Genomic DNA, 11,402 nt, shown 5'->3' with positions numbered 1-11,402 from the left:
GGGGGACCATATGTGGTACAGGGGATTGAACCCTTGTGGCCGCACAGAAGGCAAGCACCTTACCCACTGAACTATCTCTCGGCCTCCACTTTTTTATTTTCAAAGAACTAGAATAATCTTTATCCACAGAAATTTCATTATACACAAACACATACATACATACCACATACATTTTTTGTGGTACCAAGATTTGAACCTAGGGTCTCCCACCTCAAGGTGTTCCCTCTACCATTGAGCCACCTCCTAGAATTTTTTTTTTTTGGTTTTGTTATGGATTGTTTAAATCCATATTTTTATAAGTAATGTTTTCTGATGTTTATTTTATTTTTGGTTTGGGAGCCTTACCCATAGTGCTCATGGCTCGTTCCTGGCTCTCACTCAGGGATCACTCCTGGCAGACTCAGGGGACCAAACGGGGTGTTGAGGATGGAACCTGGCTCAACCCCCTGCTAGGCAAATCTGACTTTTGCCTTTCCTAGGTTATTTATAATTTGCTTCAGTATCTTTAAACTTGTATTGGGTTTGTTTTGTTGCTACACATGTTTAGCAAATGAGAGTTCTCTCATCTTTGTGATTATTCCAGGCACCTACATATACATAATCCCTAAGCAGATCCTTGCAACATTCTGGTAATAGGGATTGTATAATTCTCATTTACATATGAGGAAACTGGCCCAGGCAGTTTATGTATCTTTCCCAAGGTCACTCTTTGGTAAGAGGTGGAGTCAAGTTTCACATTTAGTTCTCTGCTGAATTTTATGCCACTTTTTATTACCATTTTTATTTTCCAAAAAACAATTTAGAACTATGAACTGTCTTCCCAAACTATCTATTACAAATGAATAGTAATTTTGCATTGTTGGGGCTTTTTTTTAACACCTTAATATTACTAGTAAACACATACATTCTAAAAGGTTAGGGAGTTTAAATGTTCACTTTTGTAATTTTTATTGCACTGGTGTTAGAAATTGTACAATTCTGATTTTATTTTAAAAAGTATCGCTGTTTATCTTTTGTTGAAATAATGTAATCAATGTAGAGAAGAGTTAAGTAGAAACCATCTGCCTCACAGGCATTGGGAGGGGTGGTAGGAGGGGTATATTGGGGTTCTTGGTGGTGAAGAGTGAGTGTTGGTGAAGGGAAAGGTGTTTGATGATTCTATGACCAAGACTTAAACCTGAAAGCTTTGTAACTTTTCCCACAGAGATTCAATAAATAAATATAAGAAGAAAGAAATAAATTTGTAAAATTATGAAAAAAGAAAAAAAGTATTGCTGTTTAGGTAAGATGGTTACAGTAATGTTAAAGTTTATGGTGTTGATGTGCAAAGTGAACATTTTAGATTTTTCTTCCATCTATCATGGTCTTTATGTCACCTCTGGTGCAGCGGTTTGAGGTTTTAAGGACTATTTGGTGGATATTATTGACTGCCTCCTTATGAGCTGCTTCTCCATCAAAACCCAGGTTTTGTTTGTATCAAGGTACTCATCTTGTTTCAGGGAATTTTGGGTTCCCTGTGAGCAGGAAGGACTGACTGTTGAGGCTCAGATTCAAACATGGCAATTCTATTCCCCTTGGCCATGATGGACTTAGAAAAGGGCAAAAGGGGAGTTTTTCAAACCTCAGAGTTTATCTCAGTTACTCCCAGCTATCTCCAGCGGTCATGGGATGAGAAGTACAGGCAGCCCACGATGGTCCTGAGTTTTAATCATATCCCTGGAGTCACTTTAAATATAGTTTGAACATTTTTGAGGGGTCATAGGGGTACAGAGGTTAAGGTGCCTGGCATGCAGCCAACACCCATTAGATTCCCCAGCACCCAGGTGCCCCCGAACATGGGAGTAACCCTTGAGCACTGAGTTGGGAGTAGCCCTGACTGCTTATCCCACTCACTTTTCCCCAAATTAAAAAGAAAAGTGAACCCTTTTGAGTGACCTTGTGCTTTCAGGCAAAAATATCTTAACAGATTGAGAATTTATTGAAATTGTTGCATGAACAAATAGTGATGTTCATATAACAGATGCTAAGAAAGGTGTAGCTTTTCGTTTTCATGTATCTATTCTTGCTGTTTGAGCCACACTTAGCGGTGTTCAAGGCTGACTCTTGGTTCTGTGTTCAGGGATGACGCCTGGCAGTGTTGTGAGCTGGACAGGGTTCTGTCACATGCACAGCAAGCACCTTTCCCCTGTGCTACTTCTCTGACCTAGTTTATTTTTTTATTTTTTTTTGGTTCTTCAGGTGCACTTTATTGAACTGGTCTCAGCAGTGGACAGGGAGCCTGACTGCTGCCCCTCCACCCTGCGCTCAGGGGGACCAAAGCCTTCATCCAAGTCGAGGGACAAAGAGGAGCCGTGGTGCTGACCACCCCAAATAAAACAGAACAAAAGAACAAATATTAAGGCGAAGATTAAAAAAAAAATGGATCACATAATTTACATAACAGGGATGCTCTCTGGCCCCCGTGTGGTCTAGGGCGGAACTGGCCCTTCTTAGGGACTCTAGGGAGGCCATGGGAAAGGCAAGGGACTTCCTGTAACAGTGCATCAAGGGCTACTGGAATGCCTGTTTAAAAAAAAAAAAAGCAATGTACACTCAAGTCCTGGCCACACTACAGAACTTGGGGATGCTCCAACAACTGTCACCATCACCGTTCCAGTTTTTAAATCCTGAGTCAAGCACCAAAACAGAAGGGGGAAAAAGGAAAAAACCCAAACAACGAATAAAACCATGCCAATCTCATCTCATTTTCTGCGCAAGTTAGGTTTTGTCAAGAAAGGGCATGATACAGCAGAGTCAGGGTCCGTCTGGAAGCATTTGCGGTGGACGAGGGGGGGGGGGGGGCAGACTCATCATACTCCTGCTTGCTGATCCACATCTGCTGGAAGGTGGACAGAGAGACCAGGATGGAGCCCCCAATCCACACGGAGTACTTGTGCTCCAGAGGCGCGATGATCATGATCTCCACGGTGCTGGGGGCCAGGGCGGTGACCTCCTTCTGCATGCGGTCAGCAATGCCACAGGGTACATGGTGGTGCCGCCCCGCAGCACTGTGTTGGCGTACAGGTCCTTCCGCACATCCACATCACACTTCAGGATGGACTCGAAAGCTGTGTCAAGGATGCCACAGAACTCCATGCCCAGGAAGGAGGGCAGGAACAGCGCCCGGGGCAGCGCAAGCGCTCACTGCGGATGGTGACCACCTGGCCATCGGGCAGCTCATAGCTCTCCTCCAGGGAGGACGAGGAGGCCGTGGTGGCCATCTCCTGCTCAAAGTCCAGTGCCACGTAGCACAGCTTTTCCTTGATGTCACGCACGATCTCCTGCTTGGCCCTGGTGGTGAAGCCGTAGCCGCGCCCAGTGAGGGTCTTCACGAGGGAGTCGGCCAGGTCCCGGCCGGCCAGGTCCAGACGCAGGATGGGGTGGGGTAGCACACAGCCCTCGTCGATGGGCACCTGGCAGACGCAGGATGGTGTGGGGGAGCCCGTCGCCGGAGTCCATCACGATCCACGCGGTGCGGCCCGAGGCGTCCAGGGGCAGCCTGGGTGGCCACGTGCACGGCTGGGGTGTTGAAGGTCTCCAACACGACCTGGGTCATCTTCTCACGGTTGGCCTTGGGGTTCGGGGTGCCTCGGTCAGCAGCAAGGGGTGCTCCTCGAGGGCCACGCACAGCTCGTCGTAGAAGGTGCGGTGCCAGCTCTTCCCCGAGTCGCCCAGGTTGGTGAGGATGCCATGCGCGAGGGGGTACCTGAGCATCGGGATGCCACGCTTGCTCTGCGCCTCGCCGTGGCCCACGCCCACCATCACGCCCTGGTGCCGGGGGCGGCCCACAGTGGAGGGGAAGGCGGCCTGGGGGGCGTCGTCGCCCACGGAGCTGGCCTTGCACGTGCTGGAGCCGCTGTCTATCACGAGGGCAGCGATACTGTCATCCAGGGTGGGCTGGTGCAGCGTGGAGTGGCACAGCGAGGAGGGTGGCAGGCAGGAGTCGCGGGCTGGGCGCAGGCTCGGCTGTGCCTGACCTGGTTTATTTTTAGAGTTAAATCAGGTTAGATGGAGGTCAGAGAGATGCCGTAGCAGGGAAGGTGCTTGTCTTTCCACGCAGCTCACCCAGATTCTATCTCTGACTCCCCGTTTGGTCCCTGAGCTTCTCCTGGAGTGATTGCTGAACACAGAGCCAAGAGTGAGCCCTGAGCAATGGCTGGGTGTGACCCCCAAATAAAAACAAACAAAAATCAGATTATACATGTTCAGGTTATAGACAGGAAGAACGGCTCAAAGACTGAAGTGTTTGCTCTGTATGCAAAAGCACTACCTGACCCCAAGCTGACTAGGAGGAGCCCCTAAGTACCAAGCCTAGAGTAGACCCGAGTACTGCCGGGTATGGCACATATCCCCGCCCCAAATAGTCATGTTCCTGCTTGGACACTAGACACCTGACAGTATAGCCCTGAGCAACTTGCTTAATCTCTCAAAGGCAGGCACAGGCACACTTGCTGTGGCGGCCCACATATTTTGGCGTGGACTTTATGAGCGATCCAGGCTCCATTGCAGACTCTGAAATCTGTTGGGCTGACACACGGAAGGGGCTGTGTGCGAAAGCATGAGTATTTTAAATTTGAATCCCATATTCAGATGGATTGGTATTTGAGTTCTAGACCATTTTTCACATCCCGTAAAATAATGCAGTTTTTTTTCTTTAACTTGGAAACTTAGAAATCATCCTTAAGGGGCTGGAGTGATAGCACAGTGGGTAGGGCATTTGCCTTGCATGCAGCGGACCAGGGTTTAATTTCCAGCATCCCATGTGGTCCCCTGAGCACCACCAGGCGTAATTCCTGAGTGCAAAGCCAGGAGTAACCCCTGAGCACCACCGGGTGTGACCCAAAAAGAAAAAAAAAATCATCCTTTACTTGAAGGCCTTTCGAAATCAGGTGGAGAGGAGCTAGATTTGGCTCACAAGCCAAAGTTACCAATACTGAAAATAGTAAATGAGTCTTTAATTCAGGCATGCTAGTATCTACCTGTGCCCAGAGACCCTGGAATTCTGAGGCTTGAGGGGCTTCTTGATCCTTTGCTGCAGCTCATCAGGGTCAGAGAGAGAGCGCAGGGGTAAGGCAGTTGCTTGCCTTATGAACCAGGCCGCCCTGATCCAGCCTTGGTCCAACACCCCCCCCCCACACATATGGTCTCCTGCACACAGATCCAGGAACAGCCTCTTACCACTACTGAATGTACACCCCAAATCCACAAACCCCAGACAAAAATCCCAGTTCTTTATTTTGGAAGAGATGGTCTTGATATACTGTATTTTGAGAGCAGAATAAGCTGAGCTTCGGTAATTTTACTCCCCAAAGCTAATTTATATAAATGATGGTGTGGGAGGGAATGAAACATAGCCCTTCTGCAGAATTATTAAGTCTTGATTTCTGCCCAGCGACATTCACTAGCTTGCTGGTTTGTATTAATTCTTTCAAAGAATAGACTGCTATCTCCCTTTTAGTATCTCAAATGAGAAAATCCACAGTTTCCTATAGTAGCTGATTAACTATTATTAAAGAGGGGAGTTGTGTCATTTTGTCTCTTTAGGAAAAGGTCTTCAGGTCATATCCAAGACGTTGACTACAGATGAGCTCCCCCCAACCCATCCCTCTTCTCCTGGCTAATAGAGATGGGGATATCTCAGACCATTCAGACATCTGCCTTAGAAACCTCATCAGCAGAACTCTTGGAAACTTTTAGGAGACACTCTCAAATTAGAACTTAATATTAACCAGAGTACAAATCAGAGTCATACTGCAGAAGGCTTTTTATTTCCATCTATTTCAATCTTTCTTACAATTTTTTGCATTTGGGGGCAGTGAATATATTTCCTCTTAGTTAACATTGGTGAATTCAAGATGAAGTAGGAATTAGAAATAATCAAGAGTTTCAGCAGAGAAGGAGCCTCCCCCATAGTTAATGACCAAATGAACCTTGAGAACAACCTGATTTTAAAGGGGGAGTTTTTATGGAGGAGAGCAAAAGTATTTATAACCAGAAGATCCCAAATCACACAGAGACAGGGGTTATAAAGAGAGAGTACAAAATAATTTATGCCCCTTTGAGTATAATAAAAGGGGCTCTAAAATATTATTTTAAAGGATTCCAAAGGTTTGCAAATACAATAATCAAATGCATTCAACATATTTGTTAAAATCATCTGAGATCAACTTTATTTTGAAAACAACAATAATTTGGGACCAGAGAGATAGTACAGAGGTTAAGGCTCTTGCCTTGCATAGAGCCAAACATGGTTTGATCCCTGGCATCTCATATGGTCTTCCAAGCACCGCCAAATGACCACTGAGCACAGAGTCAAGATTAAATCCTTAGCACCACTAGGTGTGAACCCTAAAACAAAAATCAATAAAACTAATCAGGACCTACCTTGCCAAAGGAGACTGAGTTCTCTCTAATCTTTGACAAGAATTTCTAAAATTACTAACTCTTAGAATTCTTATAAATCTTAAAGAAAATGTGTGTAAAGCACTTAATTTCTATGGAACTAAAAAATTAACTGTTATTTAAGTTTGTGTTTTCCATAGAATTTTTTTTCACCATATGGACATTTTATTTATCAGCTGGTAGACATCGGGGTTGTGCTGACACATAAGAGGCCTTGGATTCCATCCCATGCACTGAAATCTGCCCCATCGGAAGCAGCCTTCTATAGAATATTTTAAGTTTACTGGAGCTATCTGAAATTGAGATACTATCAAAATCTCCACTACTCTATCATTTATGTTTATTTCTTCTTTATTACCTATCAGTTTGGTTTTTTAAATTTTTTTTTTTTTTTGCTTTTTGGGTCACACCAGGCGATGCTCAGGGGTTACTCCTGCCTCATGCACTCAGGAATCACTCCTGGCGGCGCTCAGGGGACCACATGGGATGCTGAGAATCGAACCTGTATTGGCCATCTTGGCTGCGTGCAAGGCAAACGCCCTACCAGCCGTGCTATTGCTCCAGCCCGGTTTTTTAAATTTTAAGAGTGTCATTTGGCACACAGTGGCTTTTAAGTTTTTATGTTTAAAAATGTCTTTTAGGGGCTGGAGCAATAGCACAGCGGTAGGGCATTTGTCTTCCACGCGTCCGACCCAAGTTCGATTCCCAGAATCCCATATGGTCCCCCGAGCACCACTAGGAGTGATTCCTGAACACAGAGCCAGGAATAATACCTGAGCATCGCCAGGTGTGACCCAAAAATCAAAGCAAAAATAAATATAAATGAAAATGTCTTTTATTAATATAAAGAAAACTATTTTTACCTTAAACTGTTTTCCTGATATTTGTAATAAACCCAGTTTCTTTTTATCCTCTTATAATCATAATCTTTAGTTTTGGGTGGTCTTCTTTGTGTAAACGTGGTTTTCTCCATCTTTTATAGTATGTGATGTGTAACAACTATAAATCAGTGATATATCTTTTTTTAATAGTCATATTTTGTGTAATTTTTATTCCTTTATGACATTTGCTGCAATATTTAATATTCTTTAGTATTTTGGAATATTTTAATTGTATAGGTGGTTACTGACCAACTTCTCTCTAACCTACAGTGCCCCATTTATCAGAATCAAGAGTGGGGTAGTAAAGGCCAGAAAGATGGTGCAATGGGCAGGGGCTTGCTTGCATCTCATTGCCCCTGAGCACCATCAGGAGTGATCTCTGAGCACAGAGCCAGGAATAAGCCCTGAGCATCACCAAGTGTGGCCCAAAAAAATAACAAAAATAAAGTGGGGTAGTGAGATGAGGTTTTTGTGATTCAAGATGACAGACTGAGTATCTAGCAAGAAGGAAAGGAACGAGGAATTCAGGCTGACCAGTAGATAAGTGATCACTATTTTCTAGAAAATAGGAAAAGAAGTTATTAGATTAAAGCCACAATCTAGAATATGCTATAGATAGGCTGCATTGGACTGGGAGCCCCTTTTAATCAATCAGGCTTAGTCTTACAAGGCAAAACAAAAAGCAAAAGAAATAAGATTGACTACAGCAAAGAGTGTATAAGGCGTTAAGCATTAGTGCATAAATCAGCCATGGGAAGACCACCCTACCCCCTTTGGAAAAGACTGGAGGGAATGGAGTCATGTTTATATGCCTCCCAAAATTCTCTAAAGAAATTAAGATTGGGGGGGGCAGAATGATAGTACAGTGGGTAGGGCATTTCCCAGCCCACCTGGGTTTGATTCCCCAGTAGTCCATGATCCCCTGAGCCTTCCAGGAGCGATCCCTGAGCTCACAGCCAGGAGTAAGCCCTGAGCACCATAAAACAAAACAAACAAAAAAAACTACAAAAAGAAGTTGAATATTTGAGGTATCATAGCACTGCACTGCAATTGTCTTTCCATTGTTCATCACTTTGCTTGAGTGGGCACCATGTCATAAGGCACATTATTCTCTAGTCTCCCCTTCAATACCCCAAAGGAAGGCAGCTCTAGGGTTGAAGCAATAGTACAGCGGGTAGGGCGTTTGCCTTGCACACTGCCAACCCAGGTTCAATCTCTGACATCCCATGTAGTCCCCAGTGCACCACCAGGAGTGATTCCTGAGTGCAGAGCCAGTAGTAATCCCTGAGCACTGCTGGGTGTGGTCCCAAAACAAAACAAACAAAAAATAAAGAAAAGGAACACTAGATTTTTCTACTGTAGAGTTTTTTTTTAATTATTGAATCACCTTGAGTTATACTTACAAAACTTTCATGTTTGAGTTTCAGTCAATGATCGAATACTCATCACTCCACCAGTTACATTTTCCACCACCAGCATCCCCAGTATTCCTCTCCCCTACCTCTATCCCCTGCCTCAGCAGTTGTTTATTTGCATCAGGTAAAAATCCGGAACCACAATGTTTTTGAATAAACACATCTTGAATGGTTTAGATAAGGTCAGTTATCTCACATGCAATGTTTAGTGACCATTTCCATGTTAGTAGGTAGTGTCACAGACTCATAGTGTAAAGTAATAAAGGTGATTGATATTTTATTTAAAAATATTTAAATTCATGTATTATATGCTAATGTGTAGATAAATAAAATTGTCATGTAAAAATTGCCTTTGAATGTGGGAGATAATATGTAATAATTGTCATAGTAGGGGATGATGAATTAATTTGACATCAGTCAAGCATTAATATCTGAATTGTGGCTTTTAAAAAAATCCATCAAAATGCTTGATAAATTATAAGTGAATAAATCTGTCCTTCATTTAAAAATATGGTTTTTAGTAGTTTTAGTATTTTTTAATTATTTGAGTTTTAGACCTCCAAGCTTTTTTTTTTTTTTTTTTTTTTTTAGTGAAGCAACATGAGGTACAGTTGTAGCTTTACAAATTTTTGTGCTTGGGTTTTGGTCATACAATGATCAAATACCCATCCCTCCACCAGTGCCCACCCTCCACCACCATGGATAATATCCCCCCCACCCCCCCTCCCACCCTGCCTCTGTGGCAGGGCATTCCCCTTTGTTCTCTCTCTCCTTTTGGGTGTTGTGTAGACCTCCAAGCTTTGTTTAATACATATAAAATAGCTTTATCATAGCTTACAAGTAGTTATATTGCACAGATTACTCATGTCCCGTGATAAGCACTTCAAATTGAGCATGTTTATTCTATTGTAATTATGACTTTCTTTCCGTATTATAGGTTCTTCAAGTCCTCATTTCTCATTTTTTTAAATTATTCTTTCTTTGGTACTGGGGATTGAAATCAGGGCCTTAATACATGTATCTAAGACATGCCTTCCGTCTAGCACGGAGGTACTCCCCAGCCCCATTTAGGTGAAGAATACAGCGTGTGTGAAAAAAAACCGTGGGGTTTTTTTTGTTGTTGTTTTTTGCTTTTTGGGTCACACCGGGCGATGCACAGGGGTCACTCCTGGCTCATGCACTTTTTGTTGTTGTTGTTTTTTGCTTTTTGGGTCACACCGGGCAATGCACAGGGGTTACTCCTGGTTCATGCACTCAGGAATCACTCCTGGTGGTGCTCAGGGGACCATATGGGATGCTGGGAGTCAAACCCGGGTTGGCCACGTGCAAGGCAAACGCCCTATCCGCTGTGCTATTGCTCCAGCCCCAGGGTTGGTGGTCTTTTAATTTTTTTTTGCTTAAGTGTGTGTGTGTGGGGGGGGGGGGGCGCCATACCAGGTTTGGGGCTCGAGACCATGCCAGTTCCAAGTATCCAACCTAAACCTTCCATCAGCAAAATCTGTGCAAGTAGCGCTTTGAACCTTCTTCTTCTTCTTCTTCTTCTTTTTTTTTTTTTTTTTTTGCTTTTTGGGTCGCACCCAGCGATGCACAGGGGTCACTCCTGGCTCATGCACTTTTTGTTGTTGTTGTTTTTTGCTTTTTGGGTCACAACCGGGCGATGCACAGGGGTCACTCCTGGCTCATGCACTTTTTGTTGTTGTTTTTTGCTTTTTGGGTCACACTGGGCGATGCACAGGGATCACTCCTGGCTCATGCACTTTTTGTTGTTGTTTTTTGCTTTTTGGGTCGCACCCAGCGATGCACAGGGGTCACTCCTGGCTCATGCACTTTCTGTTGTTGTTGTTTTTGCTTTTTGGGTCACAACCGGGCGATGCACAGGGGTCACTCCTGGCTCATGCACTTTTTGTTGTTTTTTGCTTTTTGGGTCACACCGGGCGATGCACAGGGGTCACTCCTGGCTCATGCACTTTTTGTTGTTGTTGTTGTTTGCTTTTTGGGTCACACCGGGCGATGCACAGGGGTCACTCCTGGCTCATGCACTTTTATGTCGTTGTTGTTTTTGCTTTTTGGGTCACACCGGGCGATGCACAGGGGTCACTCCTGGCTCATGCACTCAGGAATCCCTCCTGGCGGTGCCCGGGGGACCCAGTGGGATGCCGGGAATCGAACCCGGGTCGCCCGCGTGCAAGGCAAACGCCTCCCCGCTGTGCCAGCATCGCGCCAGCCCCGGGAGACCGTGTTTCGATTCCGCGTCCCTCCCCCACCCCCTTGGAGCTCGGGTCCTTCAGCGCCGCAGAAGAGCCTCTTTCCCCCGCCCGGATGCACAGCCCACTTGAAGCGCTTGGCCGCGGGCGAGAGTGGGGTTTGCTTCGCGGCCTGGAAGGAGCCGGGCGTCCTCGAGCGCGCTGCTCCGCGCGGCGCCTTCGGCCCCACGGAACCTGGCCCTCGGCGGCCCCGAGCATGGGGACGAGGGGCGGTCCCCTGGCTGGCGCCGGCCTCTGTGCACACCTGGGTCTTTGTCTCGGCCTCGGCGTCGCCCACACCGCACCCCGCCGCCATGTAAATCGGGGTTCCGTGCGCGAGCCGGTGCCACGCGCGGCCGCGGGTCCCAGGGACCGGGGAGTGGCCGCCCGAGCCACGGAGTCCACGGGACGGAGGTCCGTGT

The 11,402-nt window shown here is 45.6% G+C and overlaps 1 pseudogene; it reads right to left on the bottom strand.

The window, feature by feature from the left end:
* Positions 1-2,207: 2,207 nt before the first annotated feature.
* Positions 2,208-11,296, bottom strand: LOC130036825 (actin, cytoplasmic 2-like; annotated as a pseudogene).
* Between the last annotated feature and the right edge of the window lie 106 nt (positions 11,297-11,402).

Source organism: Sorex fumeus, unplaced genomic scaffold (genome assembly GCF_029834395.1).
Source record: "Sorex fumeus unplaced genomic scaffold, SorFum_2.1 ptg000067l, whole genome shotgun sequence".
NCBI classification, from domain to species: domain Eukaryota; kingdom Metazoa; phylum Chordata; class Mammalia; order Eulipotyphla; family Soricidae; genus Sorex; species Sorex fumeus.
This window is presented reverse-complemented; position numbering and strand designations above follow the sequence as displayed.